This window comes from Lepisma saccharinum, chromosome 7, assembly GCF_977018435.1.
Source record: "Lepisma saccharinum chromosome 7, izLepSacc3.1, whole genome shotgun sequence".
NCBI classification, from domain to species: Eukaryota; Metazoa; Arthropoda; class Insecta; order Zygentoma; family Lepismatidae; genus Lepisma; species Lepisma saccharinum.
The window spans coordinates 81,429,482-81,452,103 of NC_139235.1; the positions used below are offsets into that span (position 1 = coordinate 81,429,482).

General features: G+C 38.9%; 1 protein-coding gene across 1 annotated transcript in view; it reads left to right on the forward strand.

Annotated features, from left to right (window-relative positions):
* The first annotated feature begins 10,844 nt into the window (after positions 1-10,844).
* The window catches only part of LOC145989961 (uncharacterized), a 35,572-nt gene continuing 23,794 nt past the window's right edge, over positions 10,845-22,622 (forward strand). Inside the window, exon 1 of the mRNA XM_083125513.1 lies at positions 10,845-10,985. The gene's annotated coding sequence lies outside the window, so the exon portion shown is untranslated. The remainder of the gene's footprint in view (positions 10,986-22,622) is intronic.

Below are 22,622 nucleotides of genomic sequence, written 5' to 3' on the forward strand. Positions count from 1 at the left end.
TGTCATTTGTAATGCTAAGGAGCTGGCCCCCGTATAATGTGACGGGTGCAAAATAGCCTAAGTGCTGACGCATCCAAAATTTATATAACTAACTAACTAACTCTCTAGCCTTCTTAAACCCGAAGGTTCATGGCTGCAGCAATACAGGCCTTCCATCTGTAACTATCTTGAGCAAGATCTATATACTCTTTTCCATCCCTACCGATTTCCTTTAGGTCTATCTCAACGTTGTCCCTCCATCTTCGTCTTGGCCTTCCTACAGGTCTCTTACTATCAGGTTTCCCAACAAGAATCCTGTAAACTCTTCTTTCCTCTCCCATTCGTGCCACATGGCCTGCCCACCTAAGTCTTCTTGATTTAATTATTCTAATAATATCTGGACATGAATACAAATTATGTAGTTCTAAATTATGTAACCTTCTCCACTCACCTGTCTCCTCATCCCTTTTAGGTCCAAATATTTCCCTAAGGATCTTATTTTCAAATACTCTCAATTTATGTTCCTCTTTCAATGTAAGGGACCAAGTTTCACACACATATAATACTACAGGCAAAATTATTGTTTTGTATATTTTAACTTTTAGTTTCTTAGATATTAAACGAGAAGACAAAAGTTTATGAAGAGAGAAGTAACATGCACTTCCTGAATTAAGCCTACTTTTTATTTCCTCTTTAATATAATTTTCATTTGTTAATATTACTCCTAAGTATTGAATTTGGAAACTGGTTCAAACGAGTTGTTATCAATAATTAGATTTTGATTATTACCTAACACTTGGTTTCGGCCTGTAAGCATATATTTACTTTTCTCTTTGTTAACTTCCAAACCTCTTTAGCAATTTTGAAAAATATTTTAGCATTATTCTTAATTGTATTTATATCATTCCCTAGTAAGTCTACATCATTTGCATATGACAACTGAGTCACACCATTTAATTTTAGTCCTTCTTTAGTTTATTTTACCTTCCTAACAGCATAGTCTAAGGCAAAATTAAAGAGCAATGGAGATAATGCATATCCTTGTTTTAACCCATCATGAATTGTAAATTTGTCAGACACATTAATACACACACGAATTTTACTTTCTGTTTCACTGGTGCATACTTTTATCATACTAACAAGCTTCTTAGGTATTCCAAACTTGACTAATATATTATATAATTTCTCTTTTTTGACCGAATCATATGCTTTTTTTTAAATCAATGAATAGCTGATGGACATTTTGATTATATTCCCACTTTGTTTCAAGTGTCTGTCTAATGTGAAAAATTTGATCTGTAGTTGGTCTGTTACGTTGAAATCCACATTGATAATCATCTATAATTTCATTAGCATATGGGGTTAGTCTTGTTAAAAGAATGTTAGATAATATTTTATATGTTGTTGAGAGTAGATAAATTCTACGGTAATTATTGCAGTTCATTTTATCACCTTTTTTAAACACAGGAACAATTATGGATTCTTTCCACTGTTGAGGGATTTCTTCTTTATTCCATATTAAACAAATTAATTTATAAATTTGACATATTAACGAATTTCCACCATATTTAATTAACTCAGCTGGTATTAAATCAATGCCAGGTGCTTTGTTATTCATTAGCCTTTTAATAGCATCTTTAACTTCAGTCAAGTTAGGTTCCAAAATTTATATTCAAATTCAAATTCCTTCACTTTCTGACAATCTGGGAAGATGAGATACTGTGACTGATGGCCGAGTTCTTTCCATGTGATTATCCTTTCAGTGTTCTTTATAGACGTCTCATTGTACGTATCAAGCAGACAGCGATTCTTGGACTAGTATTTTCTTCTGGAAAGCAATGGATAAGGCAGATAAACCTCACTAAAGTGTTACTCCTCTTCCTTTACTCTCTGAATAAGAGCCATGTACCATCAATCGGCGTGGCTGAATTTCCAGATATTTCCTCAGGGGAGAAGTATGCCTCTAATGCCCATGATACTGGTTCTAAGAGAAAGCCCATTTGAAGATTCCGATTCTGTACTGTCACAATAATTCGACCAAATTGTGTCTTGTCTGATAATTGACCTGCCATAATCCTCCACAGCCTTCGTCTTGGATCAGGAGAGGAACAGAAAGAACTAGACGAAAACTATGTTTATGCAACTGAAAGTACATTCAAAGAACAGATACAGTAGAGTATGGGTTACTACAGGCAACAGAAGTACCCTACAGCCGCTTGGACCAATACTCACATGATGTGCGTCACTATAGAGCAATAGAACAGCTCAGAAACGGACAGGGTAACAGCAGTAACTCACCCCTAGTATGGTGCGTGATCTGGAACAGCCAACACCGCTACACATCTGTGTGTCATGGACTCGATGAGGTGATCGATGAGAGCTTGGAGGATTCCTCTAAACTCTTCACTTTGGGCAATTTCAGCTCTGGAAGAGTTGAGGGAGGTGCCATCCTACCTAGAATGCGTCTGCCAAGCGCATTCAGTCATTCTCTATGAGATTTAAGTTCAGTAATCACGGTGGCCACTCCATACTCACTAGCCGGCCACCGTGACGGAGTGGTTACCACATCGCGCTGCGATGCCAGGGGTCTCGGGTTCGAATCCTGGCTTGGGCATGGATGTTTGTGAGTGTTCATTCATCAATATCGTCATATCATCACTCATCTTCGCAAATTAGCCAAAAGTGGCACAAAAAGCGAAGTAAAATAAAACAAATCAATCAATCAATCCATACTCACTATTCCCTCGTCCTCTGGCACGTTGTGGACTAACAGAACTCTGCGAGGACGAGCATTATCGCCGATGAAAAGGAAACGATCACCTATTGCATCTGCGCACGGCATGGCAAGAGGTCTGAGGTTCTCGTCTCCATATCTAAGGGCCGTTTTGGATGACGTGGAGGTTCGTACGTCCCACAAAATCATTCAACCACCTCCATTTTAGAATGTTTCTTGAACAAAAACAGGGTTATAACGTGTTCACATTCCCTCCAGATTAGGCACATCTATTGTAAGGCATGGGGCTGAATCGCGACTCATTGGAGAACACAGCTCCACCCCATTCGTTGTGGCCCCAATTGCGATGTTCCTCAGCCACGTTTCTAGGGACTGAAAGCTGTACGGTGATGGAACACACAACATGAGTCTATATGCATAGGGGTGATTGCAGACAGTTTGAGATGACACCTGCGCCGTATTGATGTGAGAATGGCATGTTAGAGTTTTGTTGCATTCTGTCGTCTGTTCCAATAGGTTGTTAACAAGAGGTACCTGTTGTCTCTTGCTGTTTGTAATGATAGAATCACTACAAGATCCTTTTTTATTATTAGTTTTTATATATGTTCAATTTTTTTTTAGTGACAGCCATAGTTCTTTTTTATGCAGAGTTGGCCTACGTGACGTTGAAAGCCAGCTTGCAGAAGGCGGGTAGTTTCAAAATCTTGTCCTTTCAATCCTGAAAGTTTTTTTTTTTTCCAATCGCCTATATAAGGGAACCGATTGAGTAACGGGGGGTTGGCATTCTTACGTTTTTTTGAGCAAGAAGAGGAGACCTTTGGAAGGTTCTTCGGTGCCGGTAGCGGTCACGGATCAACCATTTGCTTTCATTGAAATACATAGATAAGTCCACGCAATTTTTCTTGATTCGTGTGGCGACAAGCCAACGCTTAGTTTTCGGTGGACATTTCGTATTAATCTTAGAGAAACGTCATTAAGGGACATGTTTAATTACAAGAATATGCCTATCCGTTGGTGACAAGCCAACTACTTTGTTGCGCGAAAATATTAGTTTAAATTTGTAGATTCAACACTATCAGTGTGTACGGTTTTTATTTAATCTGGGATTAAAGGGACTGAGACAGGGTGGAAAAAGAATCGTATCAGTTTTGTTTTTATATATTTTCAAGAACAGCGCATAATTTGTTGTAATTTCATTCAAGTTTAGTCTATTTTTGCGTGGCAATTTTCATTACAATCAAGAAAGGGAGGGAATTAGAGAAACATGTAATGTATGCTAGTGACAAGCTAGATACATTTTTGAACTAGGACTGCAGTCTAGGCCAGCGTACGAACCTCTCAGATATATAGTATATAATTACAGTGTTTCAATTAAAGAGGATCACGTCATTTCTTATATGGGTGTTATTTCATATGTAATGTATTTAAGCTACGAAATAAATAGTATTTTTATATGTATTTAAACAGAACGTCTGATCTATCATTCAAGAATTAAAGAACTGAGTTTTTCCTAATATCCATGGTAAAGAATATGGTAGTTATTCTATGACTTTATATTCGATTGAACCGTTTTTGTTAGTTATTTTGCCTGGGGAAGTAACGAAAACAAGTAACAGGTCGAGCCAAGGCAGGTTACTCTCCCTAGAAGAGAAACAGAGCATAACATGTTGTTGCTCGCGGACGGCCTTGACCTTGCCTTCGTCGCACACTCCCCGTTGTTTGGAACCGATTATACAGGCGAGAAATGGTACTGAGACTCCAAGTGCTACAGATACCTCTCGCTGTCTGTCCAGCTTCCATCCTTTCTATGGCTCTCCACGCCATTGATTCAGGTAAATCGCACTTTTGAGGCATTGTACCACTTGCCCACGTTCCTCAATGAACTTTTACACTATCCTTGGACTGCTACTGTCATTCTCACAGCTGCGCACTTCAGTTGTTAATTCAGAGGTATCGGTATTAATGATGGGCAAATAGCCAATTGACTCCAGTAATGGTGTTAAATACCATCCAACTTACTATTTAAATTATTAAAATATTTACATATTTTAATTAGTGTTATTATTATAATCTTAATTATTGTGATCATTATTATTAATTTAGATCAGAATTACTGTAATTGTCATTTCTAATAGTAAAAATAAAAATATTAAAAATTATCAAAACTTTCCATTTACATCAAGGTTATCTGAGGAGTTGAGTGATAACACACAGCAGGCAAAGAGTTATGACATGCTATCACATATTTTGCATCTCTAGGCATCCCAACCTTACCAAAAAATCATATTAGAACCCGTCCCCCCCTCCCCCCAGTGGTACCGACAACTTGCCTGACTCAAGACCATATGGTTTTAATAAGTTATAAACGTAATATGTTACTGCAAGAGTTAATAGTGTGTTAGGTTGAAAATAGATTTCGGAAAAGGTGCAGCCCCTGCTGTATGTAAACAAGATTCTTCACTTTTTCTTCATCACCAATTCTTACCTCACTCATTTTTCCTCCACTCTTTTCCACGTACACAGACCACCACTCTTTGGAACAGTAGCTATCAGTTGACCTTTCAAAGAGCAAATGCAATTACGCAAATCACCGCTAGGAGGAGTGGATGACGTAATGCGATGTATCGCTGCGGGATGATTCGTCATCCGATGTTACTCTACTATTTTTGCAGAAAACCGGTTTCCTGACTTTTGTTTTTCACTTCAACCTCAGTTTCGTATGCTTTCTGCCGTCATTGCTATTTTAAAGCTGATAATAGACGGCAAGCATGTAGACTCTGCATTCCGACGTAACAATCCAACAAAAACTTGTTCCTTAGATCATAAAAGATGAACGATGCACGTTGACTGAGCCGGTGTCTTTGTGGTGACGTCATTGTGCTGGTTACTTCATTGTGGGTGAATGTATGATTTGAAGATCAGGCCACCGCTCACTTCAGATGGTTTGCTTTTGAATCAGCAAATCTAACACCAAAGCACTACGCCATCTTCTTTTCGAATTCAAAATGAACAGTGTATCAATTTTCACATAAAAAAAGTACTTTTATTGGTCATTATAGACAAATTATGACGTAATTTCTGCACTCAGATACCAGCACAACATGACGTTGAAAGTGGATATTTGACTAAAGTTAAGACCTCTGCCTTGCAATATTGATCTGTAGTAAAATTGAACCACTCTGGATCCCAAGGTGAATACATGCAGGTGAACCCATCAAACACTTTTTGATATTAGGGAATTTTCGTGTGAGCTAAGTTGAACAAAATGTTAGTTTTGGTATTGCTTTATCGAGTTAATGTTTTCCAATGAGAACTGAATGTATATAAAGAACGCACTTGGGAGAATAATTACATAAACCTGTTCAGAATACATCATTACTCAAAACAGGAAAGGTATCTCCACCGTGTGATGTCATACAATGGCATCCATTAAATAAAGCGCACGATAGTATTATTATTTTAACATTTTGTAGATTGAAAAGCCTTAATTGATAAACAGCACTTCAGAGCTATCTTTCTGTGTAAATCTATATTATACCACATAAAAATTCCCGAACACAAAACGAATGTTCGACGGGCTCATCTGTATGCATTCCACCTTGCAACCGACCTGTTAAGTTTTGGTAGGAGTTACGTAGTTGAATAAAGTTGAAATGCAACATTTCTGCTCATTTTAAGTATAAGTATCCGCTGCTTTCCTTCAGTAATTCTAATAAATCCAATATACCTTGTAATTGAAATGCTTGGATGGATCAGAAAAAAAGGTTAGAACAAACATTCTGTGAATGCACGAAATAGGAGGCAAGTAATTGGTTTACCCAGAGGTGCAACAGATGGCGTCATATACGCTTGGCGAGTTTCGACAACTTTACATTTACAGTCAGTGGCGAAGTAGCCGATGCAATGGCGAGAGGCTTGCAGAATTGGTCTGCCGTGGAAGTGCGAAGTGTCATACGCTTCTTGTGGGCGAGGAATGTTCCGGCAGCTGATATTCATCGTCAACTCGTGGAAGTGTATGGCGAGAGTGTTATCAGTAGGCAACACGTTGCGAAATAATGTCTGTTATTTGACTCGTCATAGTGTACACAGTTGCTGCAACATTTCAGATGGAAAGTGTGGAACCACCCTCTATACAGCCCGAACTTGACTCCCAGTGACTTTTACCTTTTTCCCCAGCTGAAAGCGCACTTGTCTGGAACACGGTTCTCGTCCGACGATGAAGTCCAGACAGCTGCCACGAAGTGGTTCAATGAGCAGGGACATGATTTCTAACAAGTTGGTCCAGCGGTCTGATAAATGTCTCAATCGCCGCGATTACGTGGAAAAGCGATGTGTGTGTAGCCTTCTTAGAATAACTTCAAAAATTCGGTTTTGTTTATCGTTCTCCCCTGAAGAATTCTATTCTGGATCAGATCGATATAACTCCACTTTCCATACAGCACAAATCTCCCAGGGATATCCATTGGTTATCCACAATGCCCAGATCATATCCATGGATATTATGTATATCCATTGAATGTCCATTAGATATCCATTTCTGGATATCCAATTCTGGAAAAAAATTCCCGTCCCAATCCCAACTTCGGGAAATGAATTCCCGACTTTTCGGGATCCAGAGCAGTCGGGAAATACCGAATGGTCATTTTTAAAAGTCGTTAATTCTCGACGTTTTCTGCATTGTAAATGTCTGGAACTTATCGAAAATTATTCGTTTTTGTACCAGAAATGCGGAAACAAACACTTAAAGTGAAAATGACGTGTAGAATTCGAGATTTCCAGAGCTTTGGGAAATTTTGAACATGGATGGATGGATATCTTTTGGACATTTGTGTGCTGTGTGGGTTCTAATCCTTAGTGGTAAGGTGGAGTAATGTGCTGAATTTTTTTAGTCAGACATATTCCTAAGAATACATTATTTCCTCTCTCCTGTACATTTCATAAACTAGACGAAATATTGTGAAGATGTGTGGGGAAAACAGGCGCGGATCCACGTGGAGAGCGACAGGGGCAATCGCCCCTCCCAACTGCCATGCTTTTGAATATATTATTATGCTTAATATTTTTGAAGACTCAAATGTTTCTTTTTTTATCACCAAGTTTAACAGGCTCGAGAATATTTTTGATTTAAAATTGAATTTAAGTTCACTTTACGCTCTCGACTGGCTAATCGGAACTAGACCTTCAGTATAAATCAGAACCACTGTGCAATATGCCTCAAACTGAATCGAAACCTCAAATCTGATTGTTCAGTTTACAGTGGCAATGGGAGGGATTATGATAACGACGTACGATAAATAACCATCTAATCCAGCCCTGGATCCCAATTTTTGCAGAACAGTAATCTCTAAATTATAAATTGAGAGTATTTGAAAATAATATTCTTAGGAAAATATTTGGGCCTAAAAGAGATGAGGAGACAGGTGAGTGGAGAAGGTTACATAACTTAGAAACACATAATTTGTATTCATGTCCAGATAAAATTAGAATGATTCAATCAAGAAGACTTAGGTGGGCAGGCCATGTAGCACGAATGTTTGGAAACCTGATGGTACGAGACCTGTAGGAAGTCCACGACGAAGATGGAGGGACAACGTTTAGATGGACCTAAAGGAAATCGGTAGGGATGGAAAGGAGTATATAGATCTTGCTCAGGATAGGGACAGATGGAAGGCCTGTGCCATGTGCTGCAGCAATGAACCTTCGGGTTCAAGAAGGCTAGAGAGTTAGTTAGTAATCTCTAAGTCAGCTGTTTACAGTGCTATGTATATTGCTTGTATAAGATAGTGCTTAGATAAGTAACTTAGAATTGATTCTCGGCAGGGTGAAATTCGCCCCTCGCCTCGGATACGCACTAAGAACTTTCAAAATATGCAGGCAAAAAGTACCAAAAAATACAGAACGGGCACTAAAATTAATAAACGTCGATAGATTTATCATCATTTTACGGGATTAGGCACTCAAAAACTAGTTACCTTCGAATTAGGTACGTATAACTAAAATGGGCAAAAACAGCCAAGTTCATATGTTCCTCTCAAAATGGCCTGAAACTGGTTTTAAACGAAAAAGCGTACATTCTCTGGCCAATGAGCAAAAAACCCAACTTAGGGTAAATCCTTAACCTACTTACGTTATGTAATTGCATAAAATTAAACAAAGCTCAGACTTCAGCCCATCATTTTCAAAAGTTGTCGCCACCCTCACCTACACAAAACTGGAAATTACAATTGATTGACGCGGGGACAGCGGCGGCGCCAAGATTAATCATCTAGGGGTGCTGAAGTCACGAGAAAATAGAAACGTGCAACCGATATTCCATGGATGAGACGTTCTGGTCTTTTTAGGTGCCAGAACATAAGCGCATACCCTCGAATGTATGCGGGGCATCTTCAGCCCCCCCCCCCCTTTTAGCAACACATGCATGTACTCTTTAGCGACGCCAGGGGTCCCAGGTTCGAATCCTGGCCTGGGCATGGTTGTTTGTGAGTGTCCATTCATCAATTACATCATATCATCCCGCATGACCATCTTCGCAATCGCAAATAAGCCAAAAGTGGCACAAAAGCGAAGTAAAATAAACCAAATCAATCAATCGCGTACGCTTTAGCCACTACCTAGGTACATCATAATTATGCCAATCAACTTTTAGTAGGCATCTATGAAAGTATTTGCAAGAAAACTGAAAACTTCTACTGATTTGCTTCATTTCAACGATAATCACAAGTTTGGAAATTTGAAACGAATAGAGCTTGTTCAAGGGAAGCATACAACACATTTGTACTAAGTCTACATTTTAAATTTATTTGAAACTAATTTTTGTCCCGTAATTTCATTCCCCAATTCCACATGTTTTATTTAGTACTGTAAAGGGGTAATTTTGACTCAATTTAATCTTAAATATCTTTCTTATTCGAAAAAAAACACCACCAAATTTTAATATTATGTTGAGTCTCAAGAGGTTTCACTGTCGTGGAATTTCATAATTTTCTCCCGTCCCCCATTTAGGATTACTGAGCGTTAAACTTCTTATTTTTTTCAAAATGTTCTATTTTTGGGGAGCTTATAGGAAAAAATGGGGTCACAAACACCTCATATGTTTAACAATTTTCGGACTTACCTGTTACCGCATAATCAACATAAAAAGTAAGATTAAGGTGTTTTGGCCCTTGCCCAAAAGATGAGAAATTATGAAAAAATCTCTATCTGATTCATTGCAGTATAGAGTGAAAACTACTAATATGAGAGCAAATATGGTAATAAGCAAAATAAACGGGCATTTATTTATGAAGAAAATGTTTTTTGAATCATTACATTTGGAATTAAAGAACAGAAGTTACAGCGATTTTCATAAACGTGACTGATTGAAAATGACTCCTAGATCTAAACGAGAGCCTAAAAAGAAATTTGAATGTCGATTTTTTTAGAATGCTGAAACAACAAATTAATAAAAAATTGGTCGAAATGGTAGAATGACCCTATGACGACATGACGTAGGTGCTACTACAATATAAAATTAGGTTTTCTAAGGGTGCAGGATAAAAGTAAATGGTGCGCAAGGACCCTTTCGAAATCCCTGGCGCCGCCACTGCGCGCGAAAGACAAGTTATTCTCATGCCATGCCAGATCATCTCCACGTGCTTGGATGTTCACACGACGCTGTGGGAATCAAGTAGATTGTCTGATCGACCTCGCCCTGTGAATTTACTAATAATACCCAGTGAGATCGATAGCCGTTTTTGTCCATGCGTTGCTGTATCATCAGAAGGCGCTCGGCTTCCTACGCGCTATTTTACGCACACGAGAATGACGTCATCCATGAAACTGACTTTTCTGTGTCGTCGGAAGCAAGGGAAAGATCCTTGAAGTCTGAAGAAAACTCTCCCTTTGCACAATGCCGTTCGTGATTCACTCACGCTGATACGAAACCTGGCACTGAAATTTATGATGCATCAACTCTTCCACGAGTCACATGAATCTCATTCATTACAGCAGGGAAAGAAAAAGGAGGGGAGGGGGTATCTGTTTCGGAACTTGTTAGGGGAAGGTTAGTAACATAGTTTCTTTGCTGCTTTGCCCCCTTGTTCTTGTGAAACAATTCGTGCTTGGAAAAAAAAAAGACGCTGCTTTTTTATTCGGCTGGTCGTTCTGCGCATGCGCCTGACGCCCATATAATCATTTCTGTGTCAAGTTGAGCGCGCGTTTACTTCTACACGGTCGATAGCAGCGGAATACGTCCAGCACACGCGCTCCGAAAAAGCTTTTTAAAAGCATCAAGGTAAGATGTATATTTATATTCACGTCTGTGAGTGATATTTATATTACCGCGTCCCTTTCGACGAGTGAAGAAGATGTTTAGTGTTGACGTTGGTGTTGAGAGCGAAACCTGTTGACATCTCGAAAATGTTCGTTACCCAATCGGGAGTCATATTCCAGTACATGGCATCACCTTTCCTTATTACACCTTGTAGTGCATTGGTTGACGGAAATGAGGGGTGTATTTGTCGATTTTCGAATTGGAACATCTATTTATATCGACGATCTTTATTGATTTCACGACACGCCCACATGCAGAGTGACAAATGTAGGCCATTTTCTGTGACGGGTGCTAAATTTGGGGGAGAATTTTCGCGCCGAGATAAATATGATGGTTATTTTTGGAAGTTGTTCTTGCAACCCTATACGTTTTTGCAAAAGTCTATGTATTTTCGTGCATCCAAAGTATAACTTTTATCTTATTCCTGTTGTAAAACAATGTGCCACGGAAGAGGCATCGAACATAAAAAGAAATGTCGTGTAATGTAATTTTTGCACCGGAGGAAACTTTATTAACATATTTAAATGCGGATGCAAATGCATCATTTGATACACTTCTTTTTGCGTCGTAACAAACTTTGAGTTCATGCGAATGCATTTTTGTATTTTTATAATTTGACGCCTCATATCTGCTTTAGACTAATCGCGGCGTTGAAGATGAATGATGGTCAGAAGATATTGACGAAGGGGCGCTCGCAAAGATAAACCATACCCAGTCCGGGAATCGAACGTGAACCTTCGATGGAGAGATCGAACATCGACAATTTAACAGGCTTGACTCTGGTGATAACACAACTATGGAGAATGTTACAAATAAATTTATTTTCGCGAGAACTGATTCCACACATTATTCTTGATGTTTACATTATTATGCCTGCTCTCTGGATCCCAACATAGCGCGTTTGCAGTAACAGTGCGTTTGCGGTAACCGTGAGAACAGTGTTTACACGGAAACACTGAACATTACATAAAAACGCCAAAGATATCTAAAACAGTGGCGTATCAAGGGTAAGGTTAGGTACACGAGAATCTTATATTTCGCTTTCCTACATTCGACGCTCTTTTTTTTTAGCAAGGCTGTGCCAAAGTGGGGTTATGGCCCCCACCAGCCATCCTAGGCCACGCCATGGATCTAAAAACATGTTAATTAGCCTCAGAGTAGAGCCTTTTATGTATTATATATAGTAGTCCTCCGGAGTCGTTTAAACCTAACAATATGAGCAAGTCTTCAGCGAACGAATGCATATAAATTTAGGATTGACAGCTGAAATAAACGTTAATTCTACTCCCCCTCCTCTGTTTACCAGGGAGTGTCATTAATTCGCCTCTATTCTTTGCTGGTTATGAAATGGATTTAAAAGAATATCTGATCACTAGAGGCACATATTTTTGGTAAATAAAAAAGCAAAATTTCGGTATAAAAACAGAGTCAATTTCGGGTTCAAAAGCGGTAAATAAAATGAAATTTCGCTGTTATAGCGGTGAAAAAGCGGCATATAAAATGACATTTTGATTTTAAAAATGTGAATATAATCCCAAAGTTTATTTAAAAACTGCACTATTACACAAAATAAACACATTCCTTCTAATAGCACATTACCAGAATATGAATTTTATTCCTGTATAAAGGGGTCCATTTTTGCTTCTCGAATGTTTGCAGCAGAATTAATCAATTTTCCGTAAATTGCATAACTCACAGGATACTTCAGACTTCAGAAAGTGTCGCGTCGGTACATAAACGGTAAATTTCGTGTTTGAGAGTCTATTTCGCATTTTGCAGTTCACTTCGCATCATTTCGTGACAAAACAGGGTAGGAAAATGCACCTCACACCTTTCAGAAACATGAAAAATTAACATTACAATGTTTTATTTCACATTTCGTATTTTCGTCAAAAACGAAATATGCATGCCTCTGATCACTGATCAGTATTATTCGCCTTCATGTTTTGATATGGGAAAGAAAAAGGACAGCCGAAGAAACAATATTGACAGAGGCGCGCCTTGGGAAAGATTTCTGGGGTGGTTGACAATACCATAACTTTCATAAATGACATATATATATTATTATTAGTAGTAGTAGTAGTATTTCAGCAGTGTTATTCATTAGGAATTATGTCACACCTTCCAGAAATAATTATCTTGTGTTTCTGAAACAGACCAGGCAGTTGTGTTGCAACTTGTCGGATGAATGAAGCACTAAATTTTAGTGCATTCTGCCCACGATGTTCTCTCGAATCTAGTATGAATCAATTATCAAAAAACTGTAAAGGTCTCATCATTTCCACCTCCACCCACCTTGTGCACGCCGCTGGGATCAATTGACCGGTTTGATCCTCCTCACAATGCTCACGGACATTTGCATCCACCATGGACGGCGAGAGGAAGGGGGGGGGGGTCCGAAAACTGAAAAAAATTGAGTGTAAAATGCACAAACCATATTCTACCATTTAATGGAAAGAATAAATTGTTCCACAGTTTACAAAATCCCCCAAATTAAGTTTTTCTGCGAGTTCACACAACATAAGCTTTATGATTAAAATTTCCCCCTAACTTTTTAAGCTTTATCTTGAACAAAATGTGTAAAAGTTAACAAAATAGAACAACTGTGCATTTCAGTACACTTCATGTATGACGTAAAAAATAATAGGTGTGCTGGATATTCACTCATCTGGTATATCGATTAGAAGAGTCTCCCTAAGGATATGATGATGATTAGTTTATTTTTATTAATTTATTGTAGTAGTTTATTGCAAAATAATAACCTTCTACTATTTTTTTTCAAAGGCCTAATCCCCCCTCCCCCTACAAAATGTTTGTGGGACTGCCCAAGACATCCATAGACGAGACAAGTCTCGTTTTGGTACTTTGTACAGTGGGATATGAGTATTGCCGTGCAAATTGTCCATAACCACTTTCATTAATTTTTATCTTACATCCTATGTGTTTTTAAGCGATGAATTTTTATGTATGCTGGTGCAGAAATTGTCAACAGCTTCATTTGAGTTTTCTTTTAATTCTTGAAGCTCTTATTGAGTCCAATAAACTGCACGAATATGGTGATTGACAATTTGCACGGTAATACCTATGGATCCCACTGTACTAGTAATTGGCTGCTACAGGCAACGAGAAACGTTCTTCATGCCTGTGGACATCAGGCATGAAAAATCAGTTGGTCTTTTTTTTTAGTTTTTTTTTTACATACCACTCCAATCGAATTCTCTCTGCACAGCCAGACATTTTTTTTTCAACAGCGGAACCAAAACGTAAGGTTTCCCCTCTTCTCCAAAACCTGTTGAGCGTCGCTTATGAATATTTCTCCGCTGACGTCACGCATCGCTGAAGAAACCCTTTGTTCTTCTGGCCCTCATTTCGGGTGTCTAGATAAATTGTGGCGTACCTCCGTATGACCTTGAACGCGAGCGCCCATGGGAATCAACCACGAAATCAAGGAATGAAGAAAGGTGGAACGCATATAGGGGGAACCATCAGACATCTGTGCGTTGGGCGATTTTCTTGTGACGTAGCTTGGTGGAGACTCACAGATTTGCACAAACGACAGTTCCAGAGTATTTTTTTCGATTAAGGCTTTTCCAGTGATAATTCAAATCAAGTTAACGAATGTGTGGGGGAAAATTAATTGCGTCAAACGTGTTTAAAATTGTTTGATGACGTCAATTTCACAATTCCACTATGTTTTAATTACGAAAAGTAATGGCATTATTTTTTAAAATATTGTACCTGTAAGAACACGTTTGTTGTATGCATGCATTTATTTAATACATACATAATGATATCAATCTCTTAGCTTAAATTACTGCAATATACGTATATTTACTACGTACTGAACTATGTTATGCAGCAGTAACTTCAAACGCTGTTTAAAAGCACATATCCACGCTTATGTAATCAGAAACATTTTTTTGGCGCTAGTCAGTGGGGGATACCCGAGTTTGGAGCTGATGGCGGCGCCCCAACCCCTTAAACCGCCCCTCGCTCTTGCTTCTAGATCCACAGTTAGTATAATCCTGTGTGAGGCTGTTTTTGTGCCCTGCCCTGTGTGTTTGTGATTGTCCTTTCACCAATTACATCTTGTTATTTTTCATCCTCATCGCGATTAACCAGAAGTGGCAGAAGAGCGAAAAGAATTCAAACAAATCAATCAAAACAGATCCAAAACGTCAACATTTTGGGGTGAAATATTTTTGCTTCACACTCCACGGAGACAAAATAGATGGCGCGCATGTTTGTGGTATGGATAAAATCCATTTTTCTACGTAATGACCAATATAATAATCAAAATATTGAAGCAAGTGAAAGATATTAAATCTATAAAATTAAATTCAAGTAAAACAATGCTGATGCTAATATTTTGTAGATAAACATTTCCACAACTCCACAGAATCTTAAGAATTAATAATATACTATACGCTCTATAAATGCCAGGCAATCATCGTAAAATAGGAGGAAGTTTGAGTATTGCACGTTCCATGTTGATTTCGTTACATTTTGAAAGCTTGATCAATGAGAGATTTTTATTTGCAGTTTTATTCCACGTAATAAATTCTGGAAATGAATCTGTGGCTCAAGTCACCACCAAAATACCAATTTCGGGAGGGGAGGAAAAAAAAGTCGAGAAATGATGGCCGAGTCATTATTCGGGAAGTTTTGTCATTCGTGCTATATGAATCTGTTCTTTGCAAGCAACAGGGAGGAATATGTGCAACTCTTGATGGGATTGTGAATAGTAATTTTATGGAAGACGAGGAACAAGCATAAAAAATCTTCCTTGGCAACACTGGCAGCTCAGAATTTGTCCACAAATGCAGGCAACGTGCCAAAGAACTGATCGCATGAAGAGTCCAATTAGAATTTTGAGTTTGCCTGCGTTTTTTAGAAAATTTGGTTTCCCCTGGCAATAGTAGCTTCTACAGTATACTGTTCACCAAGATGCTGCCACGTAGGTTTTCCCCACATTAAACAACGCTGATGGGAATGTTTTTCCTTCTATTTTTTGAGGCGGAAATTGTTAGTAGGCGGATGTTTGCTAAAACTCTCATGGGGTATGCTTTGATTAAATTTTCCCAACTGGGAGATATCCCTCCCCTGTACACCCCACTTCGAGCACAATATGTGAAAAATGACAAACAAAATTTCTCATGAAAACATTATTATGAATTCAATCAAATATAAAATACTAACACCAAGTTATAAACTCAAATGCAAGAAAACTACTTGAAAAACAGGTTTTCTGATAATGACCCACTTTGTTTGTATATTTCTGAAATTGTATTTGTTTTACTCCAATCAGTCTCTGGAATAATTAACAAACTAACTAACTTTCTAGCCTTCTTAAACCCGAAGGTTCATGGCTGCAACAAACTATTAACCACACTGAGATTATACTAAACGAAGCGAGGATTCAAGGAACGAAAGCTTTTCAGTTTCTGATAAATATATTTCTTTCTGATTGATTTTAATTTGATTTTGTCTATTGCTTTACTGACACTTTGGTTAATCACGATGACGAGGATGTGTGATGATATTAAATTGAAGAAAGGACACTCACAAAGAACACCCATGCTCAGGCCGGGATTCGAACACGGGACCCCTGGCGTCGTAGCCCGCTGTCCTAACCACTCCCACCACAAGGAGCGGCGTATTACTCTCTGTAGCCATTTGAATAAAATTCCTTAACTGAGAGTGAATATTGAGTCGCGGAAACAAAACTGTACTTGGCCCCCTTTGACGTACTTTGAGGGGTGTAGAAAGTGCTTTGAACCCCCCAAATGCCTACGTTGTTTGCAATAGTACAGTGGGATCCATGAGTATTACCGTGCAAATTGTCCATGACTATTTTCATTAATTTTTCTCTTACATTCTGTGTGTTTTTAATCGGTGGATCTTTATGTATGCTGGTGCAGAAGTTGTCAACAGCTTGTTTTGAGTTTTCTTTTAATTCTTGAAGCTCTTATTGGGTCAAATGAAGTACACGAACATGCTGATGGACAATTTGCACGGTAATACTCATGGATCGCACTGTACATGTATGTGGGATTCGTTCATGTAATTCGAATAGTGAAAGTGTAGCGATATGTTGTAACAAACAGTATTGTCTGTGATTTACAGGTTGTAATTTACAGCAATTTACTGCTATGTCCAACAAAATAACTAGAGAACTTTTTCACCAGACATTAAAATACAGTAATGCTGACTGTCGTAACTATGACGAAAAGTCGGGAACTCTTCATCAACAAACTGAGAGATGTTTATATGGAATTTCAATTTTATAATTTGTACAACAACAACAATAATAATAGTAAAATATAAGTTTCTTTGACTGAAGAGCAGAATATGAAATCTTATTCTCCCACCGTGAGAAAAAATCCTGCGACCTTGTGTAGGATCTGCATAGTTTGATAGTGTTGCCAAATCACAAAAGAAATTTCAAGATCTGGTAAAAAAGATAACACAAGTGTGACAAAAGCACTGTAACAGAACAGGTAATCATGCAATATTTTACTGCCCATAAACGACGCGACTATGAGACTTTCGAAAAGCGGCAGGCGGGGCCAAGTATCGTTAAACTACGTCGAGCAATTGAATAGGGCAAGAGCACTTCCTGCAATTCCGTTCGTACAGGGGCGCTGCAATGTTTTTAGGGCTTTGTAGGAGGGGGGCGAAGTCACGCATGTGCAAATTACCCATGCATAGACCTAAACGCGTCTCATTAAATGTTCACGCAAGGCTCTCGTTTGGGCTGGACACGCCGGGGGGCAAACTGAGGGGCGCGCCCCCTTTCGTGAAAGTAAAAGGGGCACGGTTGTGTGAAGGACGCACGAAAATGCTTCGTGAAAATAAAAACCTTGATGTTCTAACGAATAGCCGAACTAGGTTTTTTGGGGAGGGGGTGGCTCCAGCAGAGTTCTGGGCTGGAAACATTTCCTTGCCCGATTCAATCATCATTCTGGCCTTTGTGGCGAAAGTGGTTCGCGCACGACGCCAGGAGTCTTTGAGTTCGATTCCCAGATAAGGTACGGATGACCTATCATTTATTTCAACTATGACGCCTGCTTCCGTGGCGGAGTGGTTAACACATCGACAGAAGCCCCCCCCCCCATTCCCGGATGGCATATAGGTAACGTTGTCGCCTTGAAATCGAGGGGTCCCGGGTTCGATTCCCTGTAGAGGCACATAGTGGTTCGGATCCCACTTTAAACTGCGGTTCCAGTCCCGATTACCCTTAATGTGCACAATGTGGACTTAAAACTTTAACTTCAATCAATCAATCAATCAAAGCCATAGGTCCCGGGTTCGAACCGGACCTGGGCAAGGGTGTTCTTTGTGAGTGTCCCTTCATCAATTTCCTCATATCATCCCTCATGTTCTGGATTAGCCAAAAGTGGCACAAAGCGAAGTGAAATATCAATCAATCAATTATCACCATCACACTCACTGTCACGATTAGACTACAGCTTTTACCAAAAATTGATAATGCTTGTTTTTGAGTTGAACGAACTATTTTTTAGTTGGGCTCTCCGTCAGTATCTTTCTCTTTCTGGAACTACTTTTGAGAAGTCACGTACTTTTGTTTACATCAACTTCGTTCTTGTGGTGGATGGAGAACGAAGGACATAAATTATTTTGGACATTAAATCAGTGGTGATGTTTGAAAGACACTGGCCGGACATCCCCCTTGCACCTCCGCCTTACGAACAAGAAAGCACACACACGAGCCTTCCCAATTACTTTGTCATATAATGAAGTGGTCGCGGGTTCGGGTGGAAGTACTGTGACTTTGATCGCACTTTAAACTGTAGGTCAAGTCCTGATAAACCTATTTGATATCCACACATCCACACACGTATAAGACATTTGCACGCCACTGTTTAACACTGAACAAACATGTGAGATTACTTTTTCATTCATTTTATGTCAAAACGAATCTACTTAGCTAGGAAGGAAGGAACTTTGACATAAACTGATCTCGTCGAATCTGTGTCTCCCTAATGTAACAGTGGGTGTTCCTATATATAGAGGTGACTACAAAATCCAGGAATTGTAATCGCTTCGTTGTCGGCGGGATCGGAGTTGGGCATGATTAGTTTTCGACCTCAGTGTTGCCAAATCCTTTCATTTGGGCCTAAAGTCAATTGTGTCTCCGTATATTTAATTCAAAGTGCAGGTCCAGTTATTATTAGTCGGTGAGCTAATACTCTTATCTTTTGTGGAAGCGGTCCTGGAAAACTATCAGAAAGGCTACAAGGGTAAATAAATTTGGCTCTTTTTAAAAGTATATTAGCTGAAATTTGAAATAACCTTTTATAATGTGAAAGTTTGTGTTTGATTTTTTTTATTTTTTATTTGATTTAGTTTATTTTACTTCGCGTTTTGTGCCTCTTGGCTAATTTGCGAAGATGGGAATGAGTGATGAAATGATGAAATTGATGAATGGACATTCACAAACAACCAAGCCCGACCGGGATTCGAACCCGGGACCCTTGGCGTCGCAGCGCGATGTGCTAACCACAGGGCCACAGGGTCGGGCAGTTTGTGTTTGAGAACAGAATGAAGTTTATAAAGAAAAGTTAAAATAGAATCGATACTTAGTTATAGATATGTCCAAGTGCTTATTCGTATACGCGTAGAAAGATAAATACGTGAACTTTTGGACTTTTTTTTAAAAAAAAACAACAGTTACAAGCTTAGTTTGCAGTTACTAGCTAACGTCCATGTCTCGTGTTTCTTTAAAGTGATTTCTGATTAAAAATACAGTTCAAAGTCCATAAGTATCGGTTTGGAAATAACTATGCTGTGATCACAAATAATCTGCCCTTTCCACTTGTTTCTTCTTTCAGCGTGAACCAAACTTTAGGCCAACTGATAAAATAACTTTCACGGCAACACGAGACAGAAACATTTTCTTACTTTATTTGTGCAAGGCTTTTCCAACTCGACACAAAATGTTTTGCAGCTCAGTATTTCGAAATACACCTCGGAACTGTTACTCTATAGTTTATCCTTTAATTTAGAAGCAACTCTCAATGTTAGGTTAATACTGAATACCAAATCACCATGGATTGCCAGTATGGAATCTGTGATAGAACACTCGAGAATATTGGCCGTAATACAAATGTCTTTCATTTGGAACGTTCCGCTAGGTGGCAGACTTATCGACTGAACGGAATGGAATTGTTTATAATGTTTCTGTATCGAATTGGAAATTTATTGCAGATATATTTACACCAAATAAGATGTACAAGTACAAGGGAAAATATTAGTTTGATAAATTAGTGGATTAATTAGCTTAAATATGATTGCTTGCCACGATTTCGTAAATACCGTATGAAACAGTAGTTTGGAACGATTCGGTAGGTGGCTCTAGTCAACGTCTCAAGCACAGATTACATGAGATGTAAGTTTAAGATCCTAGTGTACCGTACTCTTCATATTATTGTTTACGCAATCCTTGCTCGTAGCACAGACTAAGAAGTTATTTGTCTGTGCTCTTACTGAAGATTTTAGTCTGAGGATTGCAACACTGCAACAGTAAATGGATAGGAGAGTTGATAGAATTGATCTTTTTCGCATCAACATTCAGTAAGCTCTCCGGATTTGCTGCTATAGGTTGTCCAGCGAAAAGAATAGACTGTTGGGTATATGAGAACAGCGTTGCCGCTTGCCGCAGGGGCGAGTAACGGACTTGCTAGCAGTGAAAGTACAAGACCAAACAAACGTGCGTGGCGCTTGAATCGCGGGTACGTACAAATTGAAGAAATAAGTTCACGGTGAGCTATTATTAAAAACAAGAAACAAATTCACAAAATTACATAAACTGAAAGAATAATTCTTAATGAACTTACTTTTCTCTCACATGTCACTCCAGGGGGTTAATTCCTTCCATTGCAGAATCATCACCAGAATCATTTTCTTCTGTCAGATCATCACTCTCGCTGGAATCTTCACCCAAGTGGATTATTATCTGATCAACGTCATCCTGCAATTCATCTGCATTCCACATTTCCTTCTCTATGTCCATGACATGTTTTACGTAATTTTGCCAGTTTTCAACTGTTACTGTCTTAAATGATTCAGTGATTAAATTTTCAATGTCTTTAGTTTTGAATGTAGTGTTGTTACACCGCACATAATGCTTAACCTGTGACCACACAAGTTCAATCGGGTTCAGTTCGCAATGATATGGGGGCAAACGAAGCACCGTATGCCCCATCTGTTTTGCCATCTCATCGATCTTATACTTATCGTACTTAATTTTATGAATATTTGTAAGTTCCAGAAGATCTCTCCGTAACATGTCGTCATCATAACGTATGCCATGAGATTTCAACCATTCTCTTAAATCATTCTTCTTCCACGAGGTTGTCGGCATTGGCTCTTGCTTGCGGCTATGATAAGAGGCATAGTCAACAACAATAACAGATCCCGGAGGGAGATTGACGAGCAACTGTTCCCGAAAATACATCTCATACGTTTCTCCATCCATTTCATCATGGGCATCTGATGTATTCTTTTTGCACTGAAACACAAGTCGGGCGTTTTGCAGAAAACCGCGTTCGTTACCCGCATGCACTAAAGCGTATCGCGCTCCGCGAGATGTTGGATTTTTTAAACCAGTTTAAAGACCTGCCAGAAACGCTTGTTTTGCAGTTGTAATTGTCTTGTCTTTCCATTCATAATTGACTGAGGTTCCGGTGTTCACCCAGGATTCATCAGTGTAAACAATATTTCTATTTTCACGCCTATAATTCCTAATCTCTCTTAAATATTTATGGCGAAGAGAAATTAAATCTTCTCTTTCCATTAACATGGATTTTTGCCCCTTTTCTCATACGAAAAGCCAAGTTCTTTGAGAAAGACATGAAACGTTGATCTTTTAAAATTCGGTAATGTGGAGTCAGAATTAACAGCAACAACAACAGAATTAAGTGTTGGGGGTTTGTTTTTAAAAAAGAATTCGTGAACTTTACGTCGCACAGCACTTCTGACAAAATCATTATATTTTACATTTCTACTTGTAATTGGCGATCTTTTCCTGGGTCGTTTCTTACCTGGTGTTTCAAGAGGACCTTGAGAAACCTCGCCCCGAATTTTATACACAGTAGCCCGAGAAACTCCAGTTGCTTTCGCCGTCTCGCTAGCTAACCAACTTACACTGCGATCCGGATTTTTCTGTTTTAAATAAACAAAAATATTCATTACTATTTGCCTTTCTTTACTTTTGAGAACCTCACCACGCCTTCTCTTCTTTACACTACTTTCGCTCATATTCCAGTATTAAAACCAACGGTTTTTTACAGCACAACACAACCCAAAGCACAGATCCGCCACAGTCATTCCTCGTCGAAACCAACGGTCAGTCACCCTCTCCTTCCCTGAAATTTTGTCTACCGCGGTACTGGCTGAGGGGGTGGGGTGGAAAGCAGTCGACAACGCTGGGCTCGCCGTTCCCCTCCGTTCACGTGCCCCTGCACAAACAAAATTTAAAACACGCGCTGCTGGAAGGAACTTTTGCTGGTCTGAAAACTTAACCAGTTCCAGAATAGCGTTTTGCATTCGAAAGAAAAGCAAATGTGTGTTCAC